The 21,258-nt window shown below is 44.9% G+C and overlaps 18 non-coding genes across 18 annotated transcripts; all 18 read left to right on the top strand.

Annotated features, from left to right (window-relative positions):
• The first annotated feature begins 509 nt into the window (after positions 1 to 509).
• TRNAR-ACG (transfer RNA arginine (anticodon ACG)) lies at positions 510 to 582 on the top strand. The gene has a single exon. It is a non-coding gene; the product is annotated as a tRNA-Arg (tRNA).
• Positions 583 to 1,690: 1,108 nt separating this feature from the next.
• On the top strand, positions 1,691 to 1,763 carry TRNAR-ACG (transfer RNA arginine (anticodon ACG)). The gene has a single exon. It is a non-coding gene; the product is annotated as a tRNA-Arg (tRNA).
• A 1,108-nt stretch (positions 1,764 to 2,871) lies between these two features.
• Positions 2,872 to 2,944, top strand: TRNAR-ACG (transfer RNA arginine (anticodon ACG)). Its single transcript has one exon. It is a non-coding gene; the product is annotated as a tRNA-Arg (tRNA).
• A 1,108-nt stretch (positions 2,945 to 4,052) lies between these two features.
• TRNAR-ACG (transfer RNA arginine (anticodon ACG)) lies at positions 4,053 to 4,125 on the top strand. Its single transcript has one exon. It is a non-coding gene; the product is annotated as a tRNA-Arg (tRNA).
• Positions 4,126 to 5,233: 1,108 nt separating this feature from the next.
• TRNAR-ACG (transfer RNA arginine (anticodon ACG)) lies at positions 5,234 to 5,306 on the top strand. Its single transcript has one exon. It is a non-coding gene; the product is annotated as a tRNA-Arg (tRNA).
• A 1,108-nt stretch (positions 5,307 to 6,414) lies between these two features.
• Positions 6,415 to 6,487, top strand: TRNAR-ACG (transfer RNA arginine (anticodon ACG)). The gene has a single exon. It is a non-coding gene; the product is annotated as a tRNA-Arg (tRNA).
• A 1,108-nt stretch (positions 6,488 to 7,595) lies between these two features.
• On the top strand, positions 7,596 to 7,668 carry TRNAR-ACG (transfer RNA arginine (anticodon ACG)). Its single transcript has one exon. It is a non-coding gene; the product is annotated as a tRNA-Arg (tRNA).
• A 1,108-nt stretch (positions 7,669 to 8,776) lies between these two features.
• TRNAR-ACG (transfer RNA arginine (anticodon ACG)) lies at positions 8,777 to 8,849 on the top strand. The gene has a single exon. It is a non-coding gene; the product is annotated as a tRNA-Arg (tRNA).
• Positions 8,850 to 9,957: 1,108 nt separating this feature from the next.
• Positions 9,958 to 10,030, top strand: TRNAR-ACG (transfer RNA arginine (anticodon ACG)). Its single transcript has one exon. It is a non-coding gene; the product is annotated as a tRNA-Arg (tRNA).
• A 1,108-nt stretch (positions 10,031 to 11,138) lies between these two features.
• Positions 11,139 to 11,211, top strand: TRNAR-ACG (transfer RNA arginine (anticodon ACG)). The gene has a single exon. It is a non-coding gene; the product is annotated as a tRNA-Arg (tRNA).
• Positions 11,212 to 12,319: 1,108 nt separating this feature from the next.
• On the top strand, positions 12,320 to 12,392 carry TRNAR-ACG (transfer RNA arginine (anticodon ACG)). Its single transcript has one exon. It is a non-coding gene; the product is annotated as a tRNA-Arg (tRNA).
• Positions 12,393 to 13,500: 1,108 nt separating this feature from the next.
• Positions 13,501 to 13,573, top strand: TRNAR-ACG (transfer RNA arginine (anticodon ACG)). Its single transcript has one exon. It is a non-coding gene; the product is annotated as a tRNA-Arg (tRNA).
• Positions 13,574 to 14,681: 1,108 nt separating this feature from the next.
• On the top strand, positions 14,682 to 14,754 carry TRNAR-ACG (transfer RNA arginine (anticodon ACG)). The gene has a single exon. It is a non-coding gene; the product is annotated as a tRNA-Arg (tRNA).
• A 1,108-nt stretch (positions 14,755 to 15,862) lies between these two features.
• Positions 15,863 to 15,935, top strand: TRNAR-ACG (transfer RNA arginine (anticodon ACG)). The gene has a single exon. It is a non-coding gene; the product is annotated as a tRNA-Arg (tRNA).
• Positions 15,936 to 17,043: 1,108 nt separating this feature from the next.
• TRNAR-ACG (transfer RNA arginine (anticodon ACG)) lies at positions 17,044 to 17,116 on the top strand. The gene has a single exon. It is a non-coding gene; the product is annotated as a tRNA-Arg (tRNA).
• Positions 17,117 to 18,224: 1,108 nt separating this feature from the next.
• Positions 18,225 to 18,297, top strand: TRNAR-ACG (transfer RNA arginine (anticodon ACG)). Its single transcript has one exon. It is a non-coding gene; the product is annotated as a tRNA-Arg (tRNA).
• Positions 18,298 to 19,405: 1,108 nt separating this feature from the next.
• On the top strand, positions 19,406 to 19,478 carry TRNAR-ACG (transfer RNA arginine (anticodon ACG)). The gene has a single exon. It is a non-coding gene; the product is annotated as a tRNA-Arg (tRNA).
• Positions 19,479 to 20,586: 1,108 nt separating this feature from the next.
• Positions 20,587 to 20,659, top strand: TRNAR-ACG (transfer RNA arginine (anticodon ACG)). Its single transcript has one exon. It is a non-coding gene; the product is annotated as a tRNA-Arg (tRNA).
• Positions 20,660 to 21,258: the final 599 nt, after the last annotated feature.

Here is a 21,258-nt window from a genome sequence, read left to right as displayed (position 1 = left end):
CGCATACCTTTATCCGATAAACCCATTTAAGCTCATCTCCGTAATGTGGCGAGTAATATAATGGTAAGGTAAGAGACAAGAGATCCTACGAAAAATACGACGATCAAGAAGTATGACGAGAAATAAGTGGTCTTCACATGCGAGATCTTCGTTCCCTTCGCTTTTCGATGAAAGGTCGAAGATCCTATGGCCTAATGGATAAGGCGTTGGTCTTCGAAACCAAAGATTCTAGGTTCGACCCCTAGTAGGGTCGGTTTAGAATCGTGACCCTAGTGCACGACGATCGAGAATCATTCACGGAATCATAATGCGCATTCGTCTCAACCGTCCAGAAAATGTGATCTTGTATCCACTGCTTTGGCTTAATGGTTGCATTCATTTACGAGGATGATGATGTTTAATAGGTAAAAGAAATGGAATGGTTTATCCGGCACAAATTCCTCGTCAAAAGTGTGCCGCGCGTCAATCGCGATCCTCAATGGGAGTACAATTACCAACGGAAAACCGAAGATCCTATGGCCCAATGGATAAGGCGCTGGTCTACGAAACCAGAGATTCTAGGTTCGATCCCTAGTAGGATCGATTAGGATTAGGCTCCGCTTCTCGAGAATCGGAATACAACGATGACAACGAGAGTGCTCGGTAACGTTGCGCAATCAATACATGCGTGGATTGGGGAAGGGATAAAAGTCGCTCATTTGAACGTAATCATCGATCACGACGATGCCGTTCACATATTTTTAATGCGCACTCGCTCGAGGGAACATATGAACAATGCCTTTCTTGCTTAGGCTCGCCGTGCTCCTGTCCGGCCTAGTTTGAATACAAGCGAGTAGACGCGAGAATGTGATGACGCCTAGTTGTTGTATGGTGTGCATTTGAATGTAGTCGTCCACAAGGATGACGTCGTTTAAAATTTAGAAACAACCTACACGAAGGCCGCCACTAAGACGTCGCATGCGCGATACTCTTCATTTGGTTAGGGTAGAATTAATAGAAGGTAGCGTATTCGAGATTCAACAATGCAAGTTTACGTACGAGTGGAAGAAATCTAGCGGTTGGTATCATGAGACGAGAACGGTAACGTTGCGCATCAGAGATTGACAGTTCGAGACGAAAACTCTTCTCGAAGGTCATTTGTACGGTCATGAATGCTTTTCTATGGATTGCATACGTCACACCGCATACCTTTATCCGATAAACCCATTTAAGCTCATCTCCGTAATGTGGCGAGTAATATAATGGTAAGGTAAGAGACAAGAGATCCTACGAAAAATACGACGATCAAGAAGTATGACGAGAAATAAGTGGTCTTCACATGCGAGATCTTCGTTCCCTTCGCTTTTCGATGAAAGGTCGAAGATCCTATGGCCTAATGGATAAGGCGTTGGTCTTCGAAACCAAAGATTCTAGGTTCGACCCCTAGTAGGGTCGGTTTAGAATCGTGACCCTAGTGCACGACGATCGAGAATCATTCACGGAATCATAATGCGCATTCGTCTCAACCGTCCAGAAAATGTGATCTTGTATCCACTGCTTTGGCTTAATGGTTGCATTCATTTACGAGGATGATGATGTTTAATAGGTAAAAGAAATGGAATGGTTTATCCGGCACAAATTCCTCGTCAAAAGTGTGCCGCGCGTCAATCGCGATCCTCAATGGGAGTACAATTACCAACGGAAAACCGAAGATCCTATGGCCCAATGGATAAGGCGCTGGTCTACGAAACCAGAGATTCTAGGTTCGATCCCTAGTAGGATCGATTAGGATTAGGCTCCGCTTCTCGAGAATCGGAATACAACGATGACAACGAGAGTGCTCGGTAACGTTGCGCAATCAATACATGCGTGGATTGGGGAAGGGATAAAAGTCGCTCATTTGAACGTAATCATCGATCACGACGATGCCGTTCACATATTTTTAATGCGCACTCGCTCGAGGGAACATATGAACAATGCCTTTCTTGCTTAGGCTCGCCGTGCTCCTGTCCGGCCTAGTTTGAATACAAGCGAGTAGACGCGAGAATGTGATGACGCCTAGTTGTTGTATGGTGTGCATTTGAATGTAGTCGTCCACAAGGATGACGTCGTTTAAAATTTAGAAACAACCTACACGAAGGCCGCCACTAAGACGTCGCATGCGCGATACTCTTCATTTGGTTAGGGTAGAATTAATAGAAGGTAGCGTATTCGAGATTCAACAATGCAAGTTTACGTACGAGTGGAAGAAATCTAGCGGTTGGTATCATGAGACGAGAACGGTAACGTTGCGCATCAGAGATTGACAGTTCGAGACGAAAACTCTTCTCGAAGGTCATTTGTACGGTCATGAATGCTTTTCTATGGATTGCATACGTCACACCGCATACCTTTATCCGATAAACCCATTTAAGCTCATCTCCGTAATGTGGCGAGTAATATAATGGTAAGGTAAGAGACAAGAGATCCTACGAAAAATACGACGATCAAGAAGTATGACGAGAAATAAGTGGTCTTCACATGCGAGATCTTCGTTCCCTTCGCTTTTCGATGAAAGGTCGAAGATCCTATGGCCTAATGGATAAGGCGTTGGTCTTCGAAACCAAAGATTCTAGGTTCGACCCCTAGTAGGGTCGGTTTAGAATCGTGACCCTAGTGCACGACGATCGAGAATCATTCACGGAATCATAATGCGCATTCGTCTCAACCGTCCAGAAAATGTGATCTTGTATCCACTGCTTTGGCTTAATGGTTGCATTCATTTACGAGGATGATGATGTTTAATAGGTAAAAGAAATGGAATGGTTTATCCGGCACAAATTCCTCGTCAAAAGTGTGCCGCGCGTCAATCGCGATCCTCAATGGGAGTACAATTACCAACGGAAAACCGAAGATCCTATGGCCCAATGGATAAGGCGCTGGTCTACGAAACCAGAGATTCTAGGTTCGATCCCTAGTAGGATCGATTAGGATTAGGCTCCGCTTCTCGAGAATCGGAATACAACGATGACAACGAGAGTGCTCGGTAACGTTGCGCAATCAATACATGCGTGGATTGGGGAAGGGATAAAAGTCGCTCATTTGAACGTAATCATCGATCACGACGATGCCGTTCACATATTTTTAATGCGCACTCGCTCGAGGGAACATATGAACAATGCCTTTCTTGCTTAGGCTCGCCGTGCTCCTGTCCGGCCTAGTTTGAATACAAGCGAGTAGACGCGAGAATGTGATGACGCCTAGTTGTTGTATGGTGTGCATTTGAATGTAGTCGTCCACAAGGATGACGTCGTTTAAAATTTAGAAACAACCTACACGAAGGCCGCCACTAAGACGTCGCATGCGCGATACTCTTCATTTGGTTAGGGTAGAATTAATAGAAGGTAGCGTATTCGAGATTCAACAATGCAAGTTTACGTACGAGTGGAAGAAATCTAGCGGTTGGTATCATGAGACGAGAACGGTAACGTTGCGCATCAGAGATTGACAGTTCGAGACGAAAACTCTTCTCGAAGGTCATTTGTACGGTCATGAATGCTTTTCTATGGATTGCATACGTCACACCGCATACCTTTATCCGATAAACCCATTTAAGCTCATCTCCGTAATGTGGCGAGTAATATAATGGTAAGGTAAGAGACAAGAGATCCTACGAAAAATACGACGATCAAGAAGTATGACGAGAAATAAGTGGTCTTCACATGCGAGATCTTCGTTCCCTTCGCTTTTCGATGAAAGGTCGAAGATCCTATGGCCTAATGGATAAGGCGTTGGTCTTCGAAACCAAAGATTCTAGGTTCGACCCCTAGTAGGGTCGGTTTAGAATCGTGACCCTAGTGCACGACGATCGAGAATCATTCACGGAATCATAATGCGCATTCGTCTCAACCGTCCAGAAAATGTGATCTTGTATCCACTGCTTTGGCTTAATGGTTGCATTCATTTACGAGGATGATGATGTTTAATAGGTAAAAGAAATGGAATGGTTTATCCGGCACAAATTCCTCGTCAAAAGTGTGCCGCGCGTCAATCGCGATCCTCAATGGGAGTACAATTACCAACGGAAAACCGAAGATCCTATGGCCCAATGGATAAGGCGCTGGTCTACGAAACCAGAGATTCTAGGTTCGATCCCTAGTAGGATCGATTAGGATTAGGCTCCGCTTCTCGAGAATCGGAATACAACGATGACAACGAGAGTGCTCGGTAACGTTGCGCAATCAATACATGCGTGGATTGGGGAAGGGATAAAAGTCGCTCATTTGAACGTAATCATCGATCACGACGATGCCGTTCACATATTTTTAATGCGCACTCGCTCGAGGGAACATATGAACAATGCCTTTCTTGCTTAGGCTCGCCGTGCTCCTGTCCGGCCTAGTTTGAATACAAGCGAGTAGACGCGAGAATGTGATGACGCCTAGTTGTTGTATGGTGTGCATTTGAATGTAGTCGTCCACAAGGATGACGTCGTTTAAAATTTAGAAACAACCTACACGAAGGCCGCCACTAAGACGTCGCATGCGCGATACTCTTCATTTGGTTAGGGTAGAATTAATAGAAGGTAGCGTATTCGAGATTCAACAATGCAAGTTTACGTACGAGTGGAAGAAATCTAGCGGTTGGTATCATGAGACGAGAACGGTAACGTTGCGCATCAGAGATTGACAGTTCGAGACGAAAACTCTTCTCGAAGGTCATTTGTACGGTCATGAATGCTTTTCTATGGATTGCATACGTCACACCGCATACCTTTATCCGATAAACCCATTTAAGCTCATCTCCGTAATGTGGCGAGTAATATAATGGTAAGGTAAGAGACAAGAGATCCTACGAAAAATACGACGATCAAGAAGTATGACGAGAAATAAGTGGTCTTCACATGCGAGATCTTCGTTCCCTTCGCTTTTCGATGAAAGGTCGAAGATCCTATGGCCTAATGGATAAGGCGTTGGTCTTCGAAACCAAAGATTCTAGGTTCGACCCCTAGTAGGGTCGGTTTAGAATCGTGACCCTAGTGCACGACGATCGAGAATCATTCACGGAATCATAATGCGCATTCGTCTCAACCGTCCAGAAAATGTGATCTTGTATCCACTGTTTTGGCTTAATGGTTGCATTCATTTACGAGGATGATGATGTTTAATAGGTAAAAGAAATGGAATGGTTTATCCGGCACAAATTCCTCGTCAAAAGTGTGCCGCGCGTCAATCGCGATCCTCAATGGGAGTACAATTACCAACGGAAAACCGAAGATCCTATGGCCCAATGGATAAGGCGCTGGTCTACGAAACCAGAGATTCTAGGTTCGATCCCTAGTAGGATCGATTAGGATTAGGCTCCGCTTCTCGAGAATCGGAATACAACGATGACAACGAGAGTGCTCGGTAACGTTGCGCAATCAATACATGCGTGGATTGGGGAAGGGATAAAAGTCGCTCATTTGAACGTAATCATCGATCACGACGATGCCGTTCACATATTTTTAATGCGCACTCGCTCGAGGGAACATATGAACAATGCCTTTCTTGCTTAGGCTCGCCGTGCTCCTGTCCGGCCTAGTTTGAATACAAGCGAGTAGACGCGAGAATGTGATGACGCCTAGTTGTTGTATGGTGTGCATTTGAATGTAGTCGTCCACAAGGATGACGTCGTTTAAAATTTAGAAACAACCTACACGAAGGCCGCCACTAAGACGTCGCATGCGCGATACTCTTCATTTGGTTAGGGTAGAATTAATAGAAGGTAGCGTATTCGAGATTCAACAATGCAAGTTTACGTACGAGTGGAAGAAATCTAGCGGTTGGTATCATGAGACGAGAACGGTAACGTTGCGCATCAGAGATTGACAGTTCGAGACGAAAACTCTTCTCGAAGGTCATTTGTACGGTCATGAATGCTTTTCTATGGATTGCATACGTCACACCGCATACCTTTATCCGATAAACCCATTTAAGCTCATCTCCGTAATGTGGCGAGTAATATAATGGTAAGGTAAGAGACAAGAGATCCTACGAAAAATACGACGATCAAGAAGTATGACGAGAAATAAGTGGTCTTCACATGCGAGATCTTCGTTCCCTTCGCTTTTCGATGAAAGGTCGAAGATCCTATGGCCTAATGGATAAGGCGTTGGTCTTCGAAACCAAAGATTCTAGGTTCGACCCCTAGTAGGGTCGGTTTAGAATCGTGACCCTAGTGCACGACGATCGAGAATCATTCACGGAATCATAATGCGCATTCGTCTCAACCGTCCAGAAAATGTGATCTTGTATCCACTGCTTTGGCTTAATGGTTGCATTCATTTACGAGGATGATGATGTTTAATAGGTAAAAGAAATGGAATGGTTTATCCGGCACAAATTCCTCGTCAAAAGTGTGCCGCGCGTCAATCGCGATCCTCAATGGGAGTACAATTACCAACGGAAAACCGAAGATCCTATGGCCCAATGGATAAGGCGCTGGTCTACGAAACCAGAGATTCTAGGTTCGATCCCTAGTAGGATCGATTAGGATTAGGCTCCGCTTCTCGAGAATCGGAATACAACGATGACAACGAGAGTGCTCGGTAACGTTGCGCAATCAATACATGCGTGGATTGGGGAAGGGATAAAAGTCGCTCATTTGAACGTAATCATCGATCACGACGATGCCGTTCACATATTTTTAATGCGCACTCGCTCGAGGGAACATATGAACAATGCCTTTCTTGCTTAGGCTCGCCGTGCTCCTGTCCGGCCTAGTTTGAATACAAGCGAGTAGACGCGAGAATGTGATGACGCCTAGTTGTTGTATGGTGTGCATTTGAATGTAGTCGTCCACAAGGATGACGTCGTTTAAAATTTAGAAACAACCTACACGAAGGCCGCCACTAAGACGTCGCATGCGCGATACTCTTCATTTGGTTAGGGTAGAATTAATAGAAGGTAGCGTATTCGAGATTCAACAATGCAAGTTTACGTACGAGTGGAAGAAATCTAGCGGTTGGTATCATGAGACGAGAACGGTAACGTTGCGCATCAGAGATTGACAGTTCGAGACGAAAACTCTTCTCGAAGGTCATTTGTACGGTCATGAATGCTTTTCTATGGATTGCATACGTCACACCGCATACCTTTATCCGATAAACCCATTTAAGCTCATCTCCGTAATGTGGCGAGTAATATAATGGTAAGGTAAGAGACAAGAGATCCTACGAAAAATACGACGATCAAGAAGTATGACGAGAAATAAGTGGTCTTCACATGCGAGATCTTCGTTCCCTTCGCTTTTCGATGAAAGGTCGAAGATCCTATGGCCTAATGGATAAGGCGTTGGTCTTCGAAACCAAAGATTCTAGGTTCGACCCCTAGTAGGGTCGGTTTAGAATCGTGACCCTAGTGCACGACGATCGAGAATCATTCACGGAATCATAATGCGCATTCGTCTCAACCGTCCAGAAAATGTGATCTTGTATCCACTGCTTTGGCTTAATGGTTGCATTCATTTACGAGGATGATGATGTTTAATAGGTAAAAGAAATGGAATGGTTTATCCGGCACAAATTCCTCGTCAAAAGTGTGCCGCGCGTCAATCGCGATCCTCAATGGGAGTACAATTACCAACGGAAAACCGAAGATCCTATGGCCCAATGGATAAGGCGCTGGTCTACGAAACCAGAGATTCTAGGTTCGATCCCTAGTAGGATCGATTAGGATTAGGCTCCGCTTCTCGAGAATCGGAATACAACGATGACAACGAGAGTGCTCGGTAACGTTGCGCAATCAATACATGCGTGGATTGGGGAAGGGATAAAAGTCGCTCATTTGAACGTAATCATCGATCACGACGATGCCGTTCACATATTTTTAATGCGCACTCGCTCGAGGGAACATATGAACAATGCCTTTCTTGCTTAGGCTCGCCGTGCTCCTGTCCGGCCTAGTTTGAATACAAGCGAGTAGACGCGAGAATGTGATGACGCCTAGTTGTTGTATGGTGTGCATTTGAATGTAGTCGTCCACAAGGATGACGTCGTTTAAAATTTAGAAACAACCTACACGAAGGCCGCCACTAAGACGTCGCATGCGCGATACTCTTCATTTGGTTAGGGTAGAATTAATAGAAGGTAGCGTATTCGAGATTCAACAATGCAAGTTTACGTACGAGTGGAAGAAATCTAGCGGTTGGTATCATGAGACGAGAACGGTAACGTTGCGCATCAGAGATTGACAGTTCGAGACGAAAACTCTTCTCGAAGGTCATTTGTACGGTCATGAATGCTTTTCTATGGATTGCATACGTCACACCGCATACCTTTATCCGATAAACCCATTTAAGCTCATCTCCGTAATGTGGCGAGTAATATAATGGTAAGGTAAGAGACAAGAGATCCTACGAAAAATACGACGATCAAGAAGTATGACGAGAAATAAGTGGTCTTCACATGCGAGATCTTCGTTCCCTTCGCTTTTCGATGAAAGGTCGAAGATCCTATGGCCTAATGGATAAGGCGTTGGTCTTCGAAACCAAAGATTCTAGGTTCGACCCCTAGTAGGGTCGGTTTAGAATCGTGACCCTAGTGCACGACGATCGAGAATCATTCACGGAATCATAATGCGCATTCGTCTCAACCGTCCAGAAAATGTGATCTTGTATCCACTGTTTTGGCTTAATGGTTGCATTCATTTACGAGGATGATGATGTTTAATAGGTAAAAGAAATGGAATGGTTTATCCGGCACAAATTCCTCGTCAAAAGTGTGCCGCGCGTCAATCGCGATCCTCAATGGGAGTACAATTACCAACGGAAAACCGAAGATCCTATGGCCCAATGGATAAGGCGCTGGTCTACGAAACCAGAGATTCTAGGTTCGATCCCTAGTAGGATCGATTAGGATTAGGCTCCGCTTCTCGAGAATCGGAATACAACGATGACAACGAGAGTGCTCGGTAACGTTGCGCAATCAATACATGCGTGGATTGGGGAAGGGATAAAAGTCGCTCATTTGAACGTAATCATCGATCACGACGATGCCGTTCACATATTTTTAATGCGCACTCGCTCGAGGGAACATATGAACAATGCCTTTCTTGCTTAGGCTCGCCGTGCTCCTGTCCGGCCTAGTTTGAATACAAGCGAGTAGACGCGAGAATGTGATGACGCCTAGTTGTTGTATGGTGTGCATTTGAATGTAGTCGTCCACAAGGATGACGTCGTTTAAAATTTAGAAACAACCTACACGAAGGCCGCCACTAAGACGTCGCATGCGCGATACTCTTCATTTGGTTAGGGTAGAATTAATAGAAGGTAGCGTATTCGAGATTCAACAATGCAAGTTTACGTACGAGTGGAAGAAATCTAGCGGTTGGTATCATGAGACGAGAACGGTAACGTTGCGCATCAGAGATTGACAGTTCGAGACGAAAACTCTTCTCGAAGGTCATTTGTACGGTCATGAATGCTTTTCTATGGATTGCATACGTCACACCGCATACCTTTATCCGATAAACCCATTTAAGCTCATCTCCGTAATGTGGCGAGTAATATAATGGTAAGGTAAGAGACAAGAGATCCTACGAAAAATACGACGATCAAGAAGTATGACGAGAAATAAGTGGTCTTCACATGCGAGATCTTCGTTCCCTTCGCTTTTCGATGAAAGGTCGAAGATCCTATGGCCTAATGGATAAGGCGTTGGTCTTCGAAACCAAAGATTCTAGGTTCGACCCCTAGTAGGGTCGGTTTAGAATCGTGACCCTAGTGCACGACGATCGAGAATCATTCACGGAATCATAATGCGCATTCGTCTCAACCGTCCAGAAAATGTGATCTTGTATCCACTGCTTTGGCTTAATGGTTGCATTCATTTACGAGGATGATGATGTTTAATAGGTAAAAGAAATGGAATGGTTTATCCGGCACAAATTCCTCGTCAAAAGTGTGCCGCGCGTCAATCGCGATCCTCAATGGGAGTACAATTACCAACGGAAAACCGAAGATCCTATGGCCCAATGGATAAGGCGCTGGTCTACGAAACCAGAGATTCTAGGTTCGATCCCTAGTAGGATCGATTAGGATTAGGCTCCGCTTCTCGAGAATCGGAATACAACGATGACAACGAGAGTGCTCGGTAACGTTGCGCAATCAATACATGCGTGGATTGGGGAAGGGATAAAAGTCGCTCATTTGAACGTAATCATCGATCACGACGATGCCGTTCACATATTTTTAATGCGCACTCGCTCGAGGGAACATATGAACAATGCCTTTCTTGCTTAGGCTCGCCGTGCTCCTGTCCGGCCTAGTTTGAATACAAGCGAGTAGACGCGAGAATGTGATGACGCCTAGTTGTTGTATGGTGTGCATTTGAATGTAGTCGTCCACAAGGATGACGTCGTTTAAAATTTAGAAACAACCTACACGAAGGCCGCCACTAAGACGTCGCATGCGCGATACTCTTCATTTGGTTAGGGTAGAATTAATAGAAGGTAGCGTATTCGAGATTCAACAATGCAAGTTTACGTACGAGTGGAAGAAATCTAGCGGTTGGTATCATGAGACGAGAACGGTAACGTTGCGCATCAGAGATTGACAGTTCGAGACGAAAACTCTTCTCGAAGGTCATTTGTACGGTCATGAATGCTTTTCTATGGATTGCATACGTCACACCGCATACCTTTATCCGATAAACCCATTTAAGCTCATCTCCGTAATGTGGCGAGTAATATAATGGTAAGGTAAGAGACAAGAGATCCTACGAAAAATACGACGATCAAGAAGTATGACGAGAAATAAGTGGTCTTCACATGCGAGATCTTCGTTCCCTTCGCTTTTCGATGAAAGGTCGAAGATCCTATGGCCTAATGGATAAGGCGTTGGTCTTCGAAACCAAAGATTCTAGGTTCGACCCCTAGTAGGGTCGGTTTAGAATCGTGACCCTAGTGCACGACGATCGAGAATCATTCACGGAATCATAATGCGCATTCGTCTCAACCGTCCAGAAAATGTGATCTTGTATCCACTGCTTTGGCTTAATGGTTGCATTCATTTACGAGGATGATGATGTTTAATAGGTAAAAGAAATGGAATGGTTTATCCGGCACAAATTCCTCGTCAAAAGTGTGCCGCGCGTCAATCGCGATCCTCAATGGGAGTACAATTACCAACGGAAAACCGAAGATCCTATGGCCCAATGGATAAGGCGCTGGTCTACGAAACCAGAGATTCTAGGTTCGATCCCTAGTAGGATCGATTAGGATTAGGCTCCGCTTCTCGAGAATCGGAATACAACGATGACAACGAGAGTGCTCGGTAACGTTGCGCAATCAATACATGCGTGGATTGGGGAAGGGATAAAAGTCGCTCATTTGAACGTAATCATCGATCACGACGATGCCGTTCACATATTTTTAATGCGCACTCGCTCGAGGGAACATATGAACAATGCCTTTCTTGCTTAGGCTCGCCGTGCTCCTGTCCGGCCTAGTTTGAATACAAGCGAGTAGACGCGAGAATGTGATGACGCCTAGTTGTTGTATGGTGTGCATTTGAATGTAGTCGTCCACAAGGATGACGTCGTTTAAAATTTAGAAACAACCTACACGAAGGCCGCCACTAAGACGTCGCATGCGCGATACTCTTCATTTGGTTAGGGTAGAATTAATAGAAGGTAGCGTATTCGAGATTCAACAATGCAAGTTTACGTACGAGTGGAAGAAATCTAGCGGTTGGTATCATGAGACGAGAACGGTAACGTTGCGCATCAGAGATTGACAGTTCGAGACGAAAACTCTTCTCGAAGGTCATTTGTACGGTCATGAATGCTTTTCTATGGATTGCATACGTCACACCGCATACCTTTATCCGATAAACCCATTTAAGCTCATCTCCGTAATGTGGCGAGTAATATAATGGTAAGGTAAGAGACAAGAGATCCTACGAAAAATACGACGATCAAGAAGTATGACGAGAAATAAGTGGTCTTCACATGCGAGATCTTCGTTCCCTTCGCTTTTCGATGAAAGGTCGAAGATCCTATGGCCTAATGGATAAGGCGTTGGTCTTCGAAACCAAAGATTCTAGGTTCGACCCCTAGTAGGGTCGGTTTAGAATCGTGACCCTAGTGCACGACGATCGAGAATCATTCACGGAATCATAATGCGCATTCGTCTCAACCGTCCAGAAAATGTGATCTTGTATCCACTGCTTTGGCTTAATGGTTGCATTCATTTACGAGGATGATGATGTTTAATAGGTAAAAGAAATGGAATGGTTTATCCGGCACAAATTCCTCGTCAAAAGTGTGCCGCGCGTCAATCGCGATCCTCAATGGGAGTACAATTACCAACGGAAAACCGAAGATCCTATGGCCCAATGGATAAGGCGCTGGTCTACGAAACCAGAGATTCTAGGTTCGATCCCTAGTAGGATCGATTAGGATTAGGCTCCGCTTCTCGAGAATCGGAATACAACGATGACAACGAGAGTGCTCGGTAACGTTGCGCAATCAATACATGCGTGGATTGGGGAAGGGATAAAAGTCGCTCATTTGAACGTAATCATCGATCACGACGATGCCGTTCACATATTTTTAATGCGCACTCGCTCGAGGGAACATATGAACAATGCCTTTCTTGCTTAGGCTCGCCGTGCTCCTGTCCGGCCTAGTTTGAATACAAGCGAGTAGACGCGAGAATGTGATGACGCCTAGTTGTTGTATGGTGTGCATTTGAATGTAGTCGTCCACAAGGATGACGTCGTTTAAAATTTAGAAACAACCTACACGAAGGCCGCCACTAAGACGTCGCATGCGCGATACTCTTCATTTGGTTAGGGTAGAATTAATAGAAGGTAGCGTATTCGAGATTCAACAATGCAAGTTTACGTACGAGTGGAAGAAATCTAGCGGTTGGTATCATGAGACGAGAACGGTAACGTTGCGCATCAGAGATTGACAGTTCGAGACGAAAACTCTTCTCGAAGGTCATTTGTACGGTCATGAATGCTTTTCTATGGATTGCATACGTCACACCGCATACCTTTATCCGATAAACCCATTTAAGCTCATCTCCGTAATGTGGCGAGTAATATAATGGTAAGGTAAGAGACAAGAGATCCTACGAAAAATACGACGATCAAGAAGTATGACGAGAAATAAGTGGTCTTCACATGCGAGATCTTCGTTCCCTTCGCTTTTCGATGAAAGGTCGAAGATCCTATGGCCTAATGGATAAGGCGTTGGTCTTCGAAACCAAAGATTCTAGGTTCGACCCCTAGTAGGGTCGGTTTAGAATCGTGACCCTAGTGCACGACGATCGAGAATCATTCACGGAATCATAATGCGCATTCGTCTCAACCGTCCAGAAAATGTGATCTTGTATCCACTGCTTTGGCTTAATGGTTGCATTCATTTACGAGGATGATGATGTTTAATAGGTAAAAGAAATGGAATGGTTTATCCGGCACAAATTCCTCGTCAAAAGTGTGCCGCGCGTCAATCGCGATCCTCAATGGGAGTACAATTACCAACGGAAAACCGAAGATCCTATGGCCCAATGGATAAGGCGCTGGTCTACGAAACCAGAGATTCTAGGTTCGATCCCTAGTAGGATCGATTAGGATTAGGCTCCGCTTCTCGAGAATCGGAATACAACGATGACAACGAGAGTGCTCGGTAACGTTGCGCAATCAATACATGCGTGGATTGGGGAAGGGATAAAAGTCGCTCATTTGAACGTAATCATCGATCACGACGATGCCGTTCACATATTTTTAATGCGCACTCGCTCGAGGGAACATATGAACAATGCCTTTCTTGCTTAGGCTCGCCGTGCTCCTGTCCGGCCTAGTTTGAATACAAGCGAGTAGACGCGAGAATGTGATGACGCCTAGTTGTTGTATGGTGTGCATTTGAATGTAGTCGTCCACAAGGATGACGTCGTTTAAAATTTAGAAACAACCTACACGAAGGCCGCCACTAAGACGTCGCATGCGCGATACTCTTCATTTGGTTAGGGTAGAATTAATAGAAGGTAGCGTATTCGAGATTCAACAATGCAAGTTTACGTACGAGTGGAAGAAATCTAGCGGTTGGTATCATGAGACGAGAACGGTAACGTTGCGCATCAGAGATTGACAGTTCGAGACGAAAACTCTTCTCGAAGGTCATTTGTACGGTCATGAATGCTTTTCTATGGATTGCATACGTCACACCGCATACCTTTATCCGATAAACCCATTTAAGCTCATCTCCGTAATGTGGCGAGTAATATAATGGTAAGGTAAGAGACAAGAGATCCTACGAAAAATACGACGATCAAGAAGTATGACGAGAAATAAGTGGTCTTCACATGCGAGATCTTCGTTCCCTTCGCTTTTCGATGAAAGGTCGAAGATCCTATGGCCTAATGGATAAGGCGTTGGTCTTCGAAACCAAAGATTCTAGGTTCGACCCCTAGTAGGGTCGGTTTAGAATCGTGACCCTAGTGCACGACGATCGAGAATCATTCACGGAATCATAATGCGCATTCGTCTCAACCGTCCAGAAAATGTGATCTTGTATCCACTGCTTTGGCTTAATGGTTGCATTCATTTACGAGGATGATGATGTTTAATAGGTAAAAGAAATGGAATGGTTTATCCGGCACAAATTCCTCGTCAAAAGTGTGCCGCGCGTCAATCGCGATCCTCAATGGGAGTACAATTACCAACGGAAAACCGAAGATCCTATGGCCCAATGGATAAGGCGCTGGTCTACGAAACCAGAGATTCTAGGTTCGATCCCTAGTAGGATCGATTAGGATTAGGCTCCGCTTCTCGAGAATCGGAATACAACGATGACAACGAGAGTGCTCGGTAACGTTGCGCAATCAATACATGCGTGGATTGGGGAAGGGATAAAAGTCGCTCATTTGAACGTAATCATCGATCACGACGATGCCGTTCACATATTTTTAATGCGCACTCGCTCGAGGGAACATATGAACAATGCCTTTCTTGCTTAGGCTCGCCGTGCTCCTGTCCGGCCTAGTTTGAATACAAGCGAGTAGACGCGAGAATGTGATGACGCCTAGTTGTTGTATGGTGTGCATTTGAATGTAGTCGTCCACAAGGATGACGTCGTTTAAAATTTAGAAACAACCTACACGAAGGCCGCCACTAAGACGTCGCATGCGCGATACTCTTCATTTGGTTAGGGTAGAATTAATAGAAGGTAGCGTATTCGAGATTCAACAATGCAAGTTTACGTACGAGTGGAAGAAATCTAGCGGTTGGTATCATGAGACGAGAACGGTAACGTTGCGCATCAGAGATTGACAGTTCGAGACGAAAACTCTTCTCGAAGGTCATTTGTACGGTCATGAATGCTTTTCTATGGATTGCATACGTCACACCGCATACCTTTATCCGATAAACCCATTTAAGCTCATCTCCGTAATGTGGCGAGTAATATAATGGTAAGGTAAGAGACAAGAGATCCTACGAAAAATACGACGATCAAGAAGTATGACGAGAAATAAGTGGTCTTCACATGCGAGATCTTCGTTCCCTTCGCTTTTCGATGAAAGGTCGAAGATCCTATGGCCTAATGGATAAGGCGTTGGTCTTCGAAACCAAAGATTCTAGGTTCGACCCCTAGTAGGGTCGGTTTAGAATCGTGACCCTAGTGCACGACGATCGAGAATCATTCACGGAATCATAATGCGCATTCGTCTCAACCGTCCAGAAAATGTGATCTTGTATCCACTGCTTTGGCTTAATGGTTGCATTCATTTACGAGGATGATGATGTTTAATAGGTAAAAGAAATGGAATGGTTTATCCGGCACAAATTCCTCGTCAAAAGTGTGCCGCGCGTCAATCGCGATCCTCAATGGGAGTACAATTACCAACGGAAAACCGAAGATCCTATGGCCCAATGGATAAGGCGCTGGTCTACGAAACCAGAGATTCTAGGTTCGATCCCTAGTAGGATCGATTAGGATTAGGCTCCGCTTCTCGAGAATCGGAATACAACGATGACAACGAGAGTGCTCGGTAACGTTGCGCAATCAATACATGCGTGGATTGGGGAAGGGATAAAAGTCGCTCATTTGAACGTAATCATCGATCACGACGATGCCGTTCACATATTTTTAATGCGCACTCGCTCGAGGGAACATATGAACAATGCCTTTCTTGCTTAGGCTCGCCGTGCTCCTGTCCGGCCTAGTTTGAATACAAGCGAGTAGACGCGAGAATGTGATGACGCCTAGTTGTTGTATGGTGTGCATTTGAATGTAGTCGTCCACAAGGATGACGTCGTTTAAAATTTAGAAACAACCTACACGAAGGCCGCCACTAAGACGTCGCATGCGCGATACTCTTCATTTGGTTAGGGTAGAATTAATAGAAGGTAGCGTATTCGAGATTCAACAATGCAAGTTTACGTACGAGTGGAAGAAATCTAGCGGTTGGTATCATGAGACGAGAACGGTAACGTTGCGCATCAGAGATTGACAGTTCGAGACGAAAACTCTTCTCGAAGGTCATTTGTACGGTCATGAATGCTTTTCTATGGATTGCATACGTCACACCGCATACCTTTATCCGATAAACCCATTTAAGCTCATCTCCGTAATGTGGCGAGTAATATAATGGTAAGGTAAGAGACAAGAGATCCTACGAAAAATACGACGATCAAGAAGTATGACGAGAAATAAGTGGTCTTCACATGCGAGATCTTCGTTCCCTTCGCTTTTCGATGAAAGGTCGAAGATCCTATGGCCTAATGGATAAGGCGTTGGTCTTCGAAACCAAAGATTCTAGGTTCGACCCCTAGTAGGGTCGGTTTAGAATCGTGACCCTAGTGCACGACGATCGAGAATCATTCACGGAATCATAATGCGCATTCGTCTCAACCGTCCAGAAAATGTGATCTTGTATCCACTGCTTTGGCTTAATGGTTGCATTCATTTACGAGGATGATGATGTTTAATAGGTAAAAGAAATGGAATGGTTTATCCGGCACAAATTCCTCGTCAAAAGTGTGCCGCGCGTCAATCGCGATCCTCAATGGGAGTACAATTACCAACGGAAAACCGAAGATCCTATGGCCCAATGGATAAGGCGCTGGTCTACGAAACCAGAGATTCTAGGTTCGATCCCTAGTAGGATCGATTAGGATTAGGCTCCGCTTCTCGAGAATCGGAATACAACGATGACAACGAGAGTGCTCGGTAACGTTGCGCAATCAATACATGCGTGGATTGGGGAAGGGATAAAAGTCGCTCATTTGAACGTAATCATCGATCACGACGATGCCGTTCACATATTTTTAATGCGCACTCGCTCGAGGGAACATATGAACAATGCCTTTCTTGCTTAGGCTCGCCGTGCTCCTGTCCGGCCTAGTTTGAATACAAGCGAGTAGACGCGAGAATGTGATGACGCCTAGTTGTTGTATGGTGTGCATTTGAATGTAGTCGTCCACAAGGATGACGTCGTTTAAAATTTAGAAACAACCTACACGAAGGCCGCCACTAAGACGTCGCATGCGCGATACTCTTCATTTGGTTAGGGTAGAATTAATAGAAGGTAGCGTATTCGAGATTCAACAATGCAAGTTTACGTACGAGTGGAAGAAATCTAGCGGTTGGTATCATGAGACGAGAACGGTAACGTTGCGCATCAGAGATTGACAGTTCGAGACGAAAACTCTTCTCGAAGGTCATTTGTACGGTCATGAATGCTTTTCTATGGATTGCATACGTCACACCGCATACCTTTATCCGATAAACCCATTTAAGCTCATCTCCGTAATGTGGCGAGTAATATAATGGTAAGGTAAGAGACAAGAGATCCTACGAAAAATACGACGATCAAGAAGTATGACGAGAAATAAGTGGTCTTCACATGCGAGATCTTCGTTCCCTTCGCTTTTCGATGAAAGGTCGAAGATCCTATGGCCTAATGGATAAGGCGTTGGTCTTCGAAACCAAAGATTCTAGGTTCGACCCCTAGTAGGGTCGGTTTAGAATCGTGACCCTAGTGCACGACGATCGAGAATCATTCACGGAATCATAATGCGCATTCGTCTCAACCGTCCAGAAAATGTGATCTTGTATCCACTGTTTTGGCTTAATGGTTGCATTCATTTACGAGGATGATGATGTTTAATAGGTAAAAGAAATGGAATGGTTTATCCGGCACAAATTCCTCGTCAAAAGTGTGCCGCGCGTCAATCGCGATCCTCAATGGGAGTACAATTACCAACGGAAAACCGAAGATCCTATGGCCCAATGGATAAGGCGCTGGTCTACGAAACCAGAGATTCTAGGTTCGATCCCTAGTAGGATCGATTAGGATTAGGCTCCGCTTCTCGAGAATCGGAATACAACGATGACAACGAGAGTGCTCAGTACTGCTGCGTTGATACCACTGCTTTGGATTGGGGAAGGGATAAAAGTCGCTCATTTGAACGTAATCATCGATCACGACGATGCCGTTCACATATTTTTAATGCGCACTCGCTCGAGGGAACATATGAACAATGCCTTTCTTGCTTAGGCTCGCCGTGCTCCTGTCCGGCCTAGTTTGAATACAAGCGAGTAGACGCGAGAATGTGATGACGCCTAGTTGTTGTATGGTGTGCATTTGAATGTAGTCGTCCACAAGGATGACGTCGTTTAAAATTTAGAAACAACCTACACGAAGGCCGCCACTAAGACGTCGCATGCGCGATACTCTTCATTTGGTTAGGGTAGAATTAATAGAAGGTAGCGTATTCGAGATTCAACAATGCAAGTTTACGTACGAGTGGAAGAAATCTAGCGGTTGGTATCATGAGACGAGAACGGTAACGTTGCGCATCAGAGATTGACAGTTCGAGACGAAAACTCTTCTCGAAGGTCATTTGTACGGTCATGAATGCTTTTCTATGGATTGCATACGTCACACCGCATACCTTTATCCGATAAACCCATTTAAGCTCATCTCCGTAATGTGGCGAGTAATATAATGGTAAGGTAAGAGACAAGAGATCCTACGAAAAATACGACGATCAAGAAGTATGACGAGAAATAAGTGGTCTTCACATGCGAGATCTTCGTTCCCTTCGCTTTTCGATGAAAGGTCGAAGATCCTATGGCCTAATGGATAAGGCGTTGGTCTTCGAAACCAAAGATTCTAGGTTCGACCCCTAGTAGGGTCGGTTTAGAATCGTGACCCTAGTGCACGACGATCGAGAATCATTCACGGAATCATAATGCGCATTCGTCTCAACCGTCCAGAAAATGTGATCTTGTATCCACTGCTTTGGCTTAATGGTTGCATTCATTTACGAGGATGATGATGTTTAATAGGTAAAAGAAATGGAATGGTTTATCCGGCACAAATTCCTCGTCAAAAGTGTGCCGCGCGTCAATCGCGATCCTCAATGGGAGTACAATTACCAACGGAAAACCGAAGATCCTATGGCCCAATGGATAAGGCGCTGGTCTACGAAACCAGAGATTCTAGGTTCGATCCCTAGTAGGATCGATTAGGATTAGGCTCCGCTTCTCGAGAATCGGAATACAACGATGACAACGAGAGTGCTCGGTAACGTTGCGCAATCAATACATGCGTGGATTGGGGAAGGGATAAAAGTCGCTCATTTGAACGTAATCATCGATCACGACGATGCCGTTCACATATTTTTAATGCGCACTCGCTCGAGGGAACATATGAACAATGCCTTTCTTGCTTAGGCTCGCCGTGCTCCTGTCCGGCCTAGTTTGAATACAAGCGAGTAGACGCGAGAATGTGATGACGCCTAGTTGTTGTATGGTGTGCATTTGAATGTAGTCGTCCACAAGGATGACGTCGTTTAAAATTTAGAAACAACCTACACGAAGGCCGCCACTAAGACGTCGCATGCGCGATACTCTTCATTTGGTTAGGGTAGAATTAATAGAAGGTAGCGTATTCGAGATTCAACAATGCAAGTTTACGTACGAGTGGAAGAAATCTAGCGGTTGGTATCATGAGACGAGAACGGTAACGTTGCGCATCAGAGATTGACAGTTCGAGACGAAAACTCTTCTCGAAGGTCATTTGTACGGTCATGAATGCTTTTCTATGGATTGCATACGTCACACCGCATACCTTTATCCGATAAACCCATTTAAGCTCATCTCCGTAATGTGGCGAGTAATATAATGGTAAGGTAAGAGACAAGAGATCCTACGAAAAATACGACGATCAAGAAGTATGACGAGAAATAAGTGGTCTTCACATGCGAGATCTTCGTTCCCTTCGCTTTTCGATGAAAGGTCGAAGATCCTATGGCCTAATGGATAAGGCGTTGGTCTTCGAAACCAAAGATTCTAGGTTCGACCCCTAGTAGGGTCGGTTTAGAATCGTGACCCTAGTGCACGACGATCGAGAATCATTCACGGAATCATAATGCGCATTCGTCTCAACCGTCCAGAAAATGTGATCTTGTATCCACTGCTTTGGCTTAATGGTTGCATTCATTTACGAGGATGATGATGTTTAATAGGTAAAAGAAATGGAATGGTTTATCCGGCACAAATTCCTCGTCAAAAGTGTGCCGCGCGTCAATCGCGATCCTCAATGGGAGTACAATTACCAACGGAAAACCGAAGATCCTATGGCCCAATGGATAAGGCGCTGGTCTACGAAACCAGAGATTCTAGGTTCGATCCCTAGTAGGATCGATTAGGATTAGGCTCCGCTTCTCGAGAATCGGAATACAACGATGACAACGAGAGTGCTCGGTAACGTTGCGCAATCAATACATGCGTGGATTGGGGAAGGGATAAAAGTCGCTCATTTGAACGTAATCATCGATCACGACGATGCCGTTCACATATTTTTAATGCGCACTCGCTCGAGGGAACATATGAACAATGCCTTTCTTGCTTAGGCTCGCCGTGCTCCTGTCCGGCCTAGTTTGAATACAAGCGAGTAGACGCGAGAATGTGATGACGCCTAGTTGTTGTATGGTGTGCATTTGAATGTAGTCGTCCACAAGGATGACGTCGTTTAAAATTTAGAAACAACCTACACGAAGGCCGCCACTAAGACGTCGCATGCGCGATACTCTTCATTTGGTTAGGGTAGAATTAATAGAAGGTAGCGTATTCGAGATTCAACAATGCAAGTTTACGTACGAGTGGAAGAAATCTAGCGGTTGGTATCATGAGACGAGAACGGTAACGTTGCGCATCAGAGATTGACAGTTCGAGACGAAAACTCTTCTCGAAGGTCATTTGTACGGTCATGAATGCTTTTCTATGGATTGCATACGTCACAC

The sequence above is a fragment of the Azolla caroliniana genome, unplaced genomic scaffold (assembly GCF_043228905.1).
Source record: "Azolla caroliniana isolate FFs.n. ecotype wild unplaced genomic scaffold, voAzoCaro1.0.p SCAF_535, whole genome shotgun sequence".
NCBI lineage: Eukaryota > Viridiplantae > Streptophyta > Polypodiopsida > Salviniales > Salviniaceae > Azolla > Azolla caroliniana.
The sequence above is the reverse complement of the archived record's forward strand: the minus strand, read 5'-3'. Positions and strand labels throughout refer to the sequence as shown.